This window comes from Aythya ferina (genome assembly GCF_964211825.1).
Source record: "Aythya ferina genome assembly, chromosome: 3".
Taxonomy (NCBI): domain Eukaryota; kingdom Metazoa; phylum Chordata; class Aves; order Anseriformes; family Anatidae; genus Aythya; species Aythya ferina.
The window spans coordinates 33142333-33147863 of record NC_140298.1 but is presented as its reverse complement, the minus strand read 5'-3'; the positions used below and the strand labels follow the sequence as shown (position 1 = coordinate 33147863).

Genomic DNA, 5531 nt, shown 5'->3' with positions numbered 1-5531 from the left:
CACTTCTCCGTCTTTTTTCCTCCCCTGCCATTTTGCAAAGCTCAATGCATGTCATCCGGACTGCGGGTGCAAAGCAGAGAATTTCCCAGTGAGAAAAATGTCTCAACAGGGGCAGAGCTCTCAGCAAAATTCTGTTTTATTATCTGATTCTTCATCAGAACGAGAGTCTGTGGAGTTTATCCATCAGCAGCACGAGAACAAACTGCCCTCAGCGTACTCTAACCCACACTGTGACTGCCCCATATGACAAGGAAAGTACACGTGGCTTCCTGGTGACCTCCCCCAGATGCCTGTGCCAGACCAGAGATCATACGCCAAGGAGAATCTAGCTCAAAACCTCACTCAGGGTCTGTATTCTTCACCATCACCCTGTGCATGCCCAATAAAGGTGGGCAGGTAAGTGGACAGACAGATCTATCAAGTCAGAAAACAGAGAATGAAAAGCAGTCGTTTCCAAAGACTGTCGGCACACACTACCAGCAATTGATTAGTGGGCAAAATTAATAATTTTTCTATTTTTGTTACTCTCTGTATCTGTGATTCCTACAGAGGACCCAGCTTCCCAGTTTATAAGACAACCATGCTAAAACATGCTCCCAGCAACACAGCTCCTGGCATCATGTTGCTCTTCCATTACCAGACAGTTCCAAGCCTCTTATCCTCTAGCACCTGAAAGGGAAAAAAAATATATGTATATATTAAAATTAAAATTAAAATACCTGCTCTGAAGTATAAAGGCCAAGTATGCACTGATGTGAAATGCTGACCTTAGAGTAACTGCCATGAATTTTGGTTTCTGACACCAGTGGGATCAGAGCCTCTTCCTGAAGCCAAACGTGGTAGGTCAACTGCCCCATCAGTTTTTAGGCCAAGAGAAGGAACTGCTTTTACAGGTCAGGCTGAAAAAAAGCTCCTATCATAGAGTTTGATGTATGGAGCACTAGGTCACAGAGCTTCTCCCAGCAGAAGCTTTCAAGAATCCATCCAAAACCAAATTGGTTTGGAATAGATCTAATCACACACTAACTCTCAGAACTACTGGCCTTAAGAGGCCTCAAATGTACAGTAAAGTGCCATCGTCTACGCTTGCTCTTTGAGAATCCTCAATTTAATGATTTTACTCCATTTGAGAGACAAGACTGAGAACCAATGACCAAAACACTGTCCAAGTCAAGTGAGGAGCACAGTAAACAGGTCACCTTAATGCTCTCATGGTTTACGTTTTCTTTCTTTGTATATAAACGTGGGTATCTTTAGAAGCATGGCAAAGGATACCTAGAATTCATGAAATGTTGAACTGATTTGCATCTCCATCTCATGCATGTGCTCACCTCCATTTATCAATGTTTCAGTTCATACATTGGGGACTGAACATCTTATGAAATCTTGGTTGACTGGGGCTGCATCTATTAGAGTTTGCCACTGATCCCTTCAGCGACAGCTCATGCAATTCTTAATTTTAATGTGTTCATCTTCACACAGACCTACAGGCAAGAGAGGCACAATTACACCCCAATTACGGGTAAGTCCCTGAGGCACTCAAAGACTAAGGTTTGTCTCACATTGCAGAGCTCATCCAGCCAAAGAGGGCTGCTGATGTACCTGTGCCAGCAAAAACCCTCATGCAGATGCATTTAAACTGATGCAACACTATAATGTCCTCATGGTTGTTAACAAGACATGGGTAAACAAGAGAAGAGCCCACAGCTGGGAAGGGAGCAGGCAGAAAACTGTGCCCAATCCAGCAGAAAGCCTTCCAGTCAGGCAGACCATATTCCCACTAGGTGGCTCTGCCAATGTAGCAATGCCCTTGATCATTTGGTAATTACTCTAAACTATTATTTCTCAAGTACAACCACACAGACCACATGCAGGTACCCCGTACTTCATGAGCAGTCAGCATGCAAAAGCTTGTGCTTGCTATTCTGTTAGAGATTGACTTTTGCTTCTAAAAATGTGTAATTTGATCAGTCACAAGAAAAGCATGCTGGAAAAAGCACTTCATGGATAACCAAGGTCATGCAAGAAGTCTGGGGCAAAGTACAAAATTGAACCCAGGTGTCCCGCATCCTCAGCTAGACACCTAAAAACATGGATCGGATGCTGCATTAGAAGCAGAACAGCCTGGAAGCATCCCAAGAAAATCCATGCAATCATGAAGACGTAACAACTCAGAAAGGAGGAAGCAAAATAATCCTGGGAGAAAGGGGGAGCTGCCTTGATGGATGCACGCGTAGCAGGGGATGCTCACCTAGGCTACTACAGGGCTGCATGGCTTGCTGAATATGTCCCAAAACAGAATTACAAACATCAGCACATCACGCTGTGATACGGCACTTCTACAAATACACAGCTCTGAGGCCCGGGAGAGGAAATCATTTTCTGACGAGGTTCAGAAGAAGCCTTCATACACCGGCGGTGAGGGCTGTGCAATGGACTTAAACAGCAGCCATGAGTACGGAAGGTTCCAGCCTGGCCTAGGGGCACCCACAAAAGGCAGAGTAAACTCTGCTGCTCCTTATGCAGAAGCGACAGGAGTGTTGCTGCTTGTTTGGAAACAGTCTGAGGAAATGAGGAAAGTTGTGAAGAACTTCGAGAGCCTTGTCCAGTTCGACTGGTCAAGAACAAAGTCCCTTATAGCAGCAAATAACTCAGCATGGCTCCTACTCCTTCATCCAGGAGGTGATTTCCATCCAAAGCTGCTCCCCAGGAATTACACCTTTTCAGCCAGCTCTCTGTGTTTCCTACTGACTTGGCCTAATGAAAGTGACTCCCAATCAAGACTGGCTCAGTAAAGCTCCTACTGGATCAGAACTGACCTCAGCTGGCTTCTGTCATTTCCAAAAAGCTCCCGCTGTTTTGGCTGACTGTCCAAGCTCCAGGAAAATTGCATGTAAACCCGGCACTGGCAGAGTGTTTCCAGAAAACGGAGGAGACGAGAAAAGCCAACAGGAACCAACACGGTGAGTTTGCCTGTAGGAAAATGTTTGCAGCAATCCCTGCTCTAAGACTACTACCCTGAAGAGGACACCAAGACAGACATCCTGGGCAGACTGACATCCCCAGCCCCTTGGCCACCTTCTTTCTAGCTCTTCTTGACTGCTGCAGGTCTGGACAACAGCAAAACTTCACGTGGCAGCCACTTGCAGAGAGATTTGTCCCTACGAAGAGCTATTTCTCTTGCAAGGGGCCAATAACACAGTCCCAAAGAGGACACTCACAAGCACCCTGCACTTTGGAGATGAGCCCAGCAGCCCATACAGAATCACACGCACTCTTCCCCTCTCAAGCCCTTGGCAGAGCAGGGATTCAAAGCGATCGCTTGGATTAAATGTTTACGGCCACTTAAGCATCTGCCTGCCGTGCAGGGCCCACCTGGCAAGGCAGGCACACCTCCCCCAGACCCACAGCGGGGCCGCAAGGCTTGCAGGCTGTGTGGGCTGCGCTGCTTCGGGGCCGACGAGCCCACCGCCTTCCCCTCCAGCTGCCTTGTCGGCAGCGTCCTGCTGACAGGTTCAAGCCGTGCAGAGAGGGTTGTTTTCATAACCTGCTCTCTTTTAACCAAACTTTCCCAGGCTTAGTCCTCTCCGCTACAGGCAAGATCACCTGCTGCTTGGGGCGGATTCGGAGTCTTAAAGGGAAATTGCAGAAAAACAGATTGACACGTAGTGGTGTCCAAGGAAGAAGGCTCCACCATAACAAGCTCTGGAGATGCTCCTCATACTGACCTGTATTCCAGCCCTGGGACACAGCACACTGCCCAGCAGCTGACTTTGAGCTCTGATCAATACCCTAGCATGCTGCTCCACCCGTAAGCTAATCACAGCTCAGCTCTGTGATTCCCTGTGCTATTGATAAGCACACACATAGGGTGGTTGAGATTGGAAAGCACCTCTGGAGGTCATCTGGTCCAACCCCCCTGCTCAAGAAGGGCCACCTAGAGCCAGATAAGCAGGGCTATGTCCAGATGGCTTCTGAATATCTCCAAGGAGGAAGAGTCTGCTCCTCTCTGGGCAACCGGTGTTGGTGTTCCATCACTCTCAGGGTAGAAAAGCATTTCCAGATTTTCAGAGGGAACCTCCTGTGTTTCTGTTTGTACCCACTGCCTCTTGTCCTGGCACCGGGCACCACTGAAAAGAGGCTGGATACTTCTTTACACCCTCCCTTCAGGCATTTATATACATTGATGAGATTCCCCCCCTGAGCCTTCTCTTCTCTAGGCTCAACAGTCCCAGCTGTCTCAGCCTTTCCCCATACGAGACATGCCCCAGACCCTTCACCATCTTCACACGGAGGGCTCTCCCCAGTATGTCCATGTCTCCCTTGCAAAAAAAAAAAAATAAATAATAATCTCTGGAGTTTTTAACTGAGCTGTCAGCAGCAATGCTCAGCTCTTAAAGTGAAGGAATTAAATTAGAGCGCTTGAAGATGACTGAGCAAATGAGTTTTCTCCCAAGCACGCATTATCTTTTAGCATTCGACAGGGAACTTAATTTGCCATTGAGCTGCCTTTTCAGTAAGCTTAGCTGGGTCTCTCTGAACTTCCTCACAGCCATCTCTAGTCTTGACCAACCTAAATTTGGCCAGCGCTCACATGCTAATATTTAAAGCCCCTGCAGTGCAAATGAAAAAAACATGCTATAACAGGATTCTAAACAATGCCATTTGGTTTTGGTCTTAAAATTTTTGTATTGAATTTCATGCTCTTCAATCCACACCCCTGGAGACCAAAGCCCCTTTCTTACCCAAAAGGAACTGAACAGGCAAGATGAGAACAAGTTTCTTCACAGTATGCTGGAGGATCAGCTTCTGCGTTCCCTAGCGAGTTCAGACTCTGAGGAATATTTAGTCCATTAAACTATCAATGAGAGCAATGAAAGTCCGATGCCTTTTTGAGGCAGGGCTACTCTCGCCCACTAGGAGCTGGACTGCAAAAAAACAACTTATTTCACACATGTGCTGCCAAAGAGCTGTCAAATGGGAACGGCTCATTGTGAAATGTTTTTGTCATGAGAATGAATATTCACTCAAGAACAAAACCAAACCTATCAACCTCTCCGACTTCAAAAACAAAAAGCCCTCTGGCCCAGAGTTTTGAAGTTGTTCAGCACCCTTGTGAGCCAGGATCCAGCACAGTTCAAGAGCCGCTGCCCAGTAGGGCAGGGAGTGAGATCCCAAACAGGTGTGGACCAGGTGTGAAAAAGTAGAAGGTTAACACACCCCATCCATCACCGGACAGCACATCTGTAAAAACGGAAATAAATATTAACTCGAGGCAAAATCTTGTCTGGAGATGAGCACAACTCTCCCCAGTGGCAACTAAGGGATATCATGTGGTGAGGACTGCAGCTGAGCTGATTTACTGCTAAACTGTGCTTGCATGGCTGCAAGAGGCTCTCGTTCCCTCGCTGCTGAATTGCTTCTCCTCAGTACAAGAGACAAAGAGTCCTAGTGCTCTACTGAATATCTCTCGGGTTCATTTTTCCAGTTGCAAAGCAAACGGTTTGAAGTTTCATTGTCTTGCCAGACTC

General features: G+C 47.0%; 1 long non-coding RNA gene across 1 annotated transcript; it reads right to left on the bottom strand.

Moving 5' to 3' along the window:
- Positions 1–535: 535 nt before the first annotated feature.
- LOC311434440 lies at positions 536–3758 on the bottom strand. Its single transcript, XR_014691495.1, has 4 exons — positions 3729–3758; positions 2820–2973; positions 2013–2083; positions 536–669 (listed from the first exon to the last, which is right to left on the bottom strand). It is a non-coding gene; the product is annotated as an uncharacterized lncRNA (long non-coding RNA).
- Positions 3759–5531: the final 1773 nt, after the last annotated feature.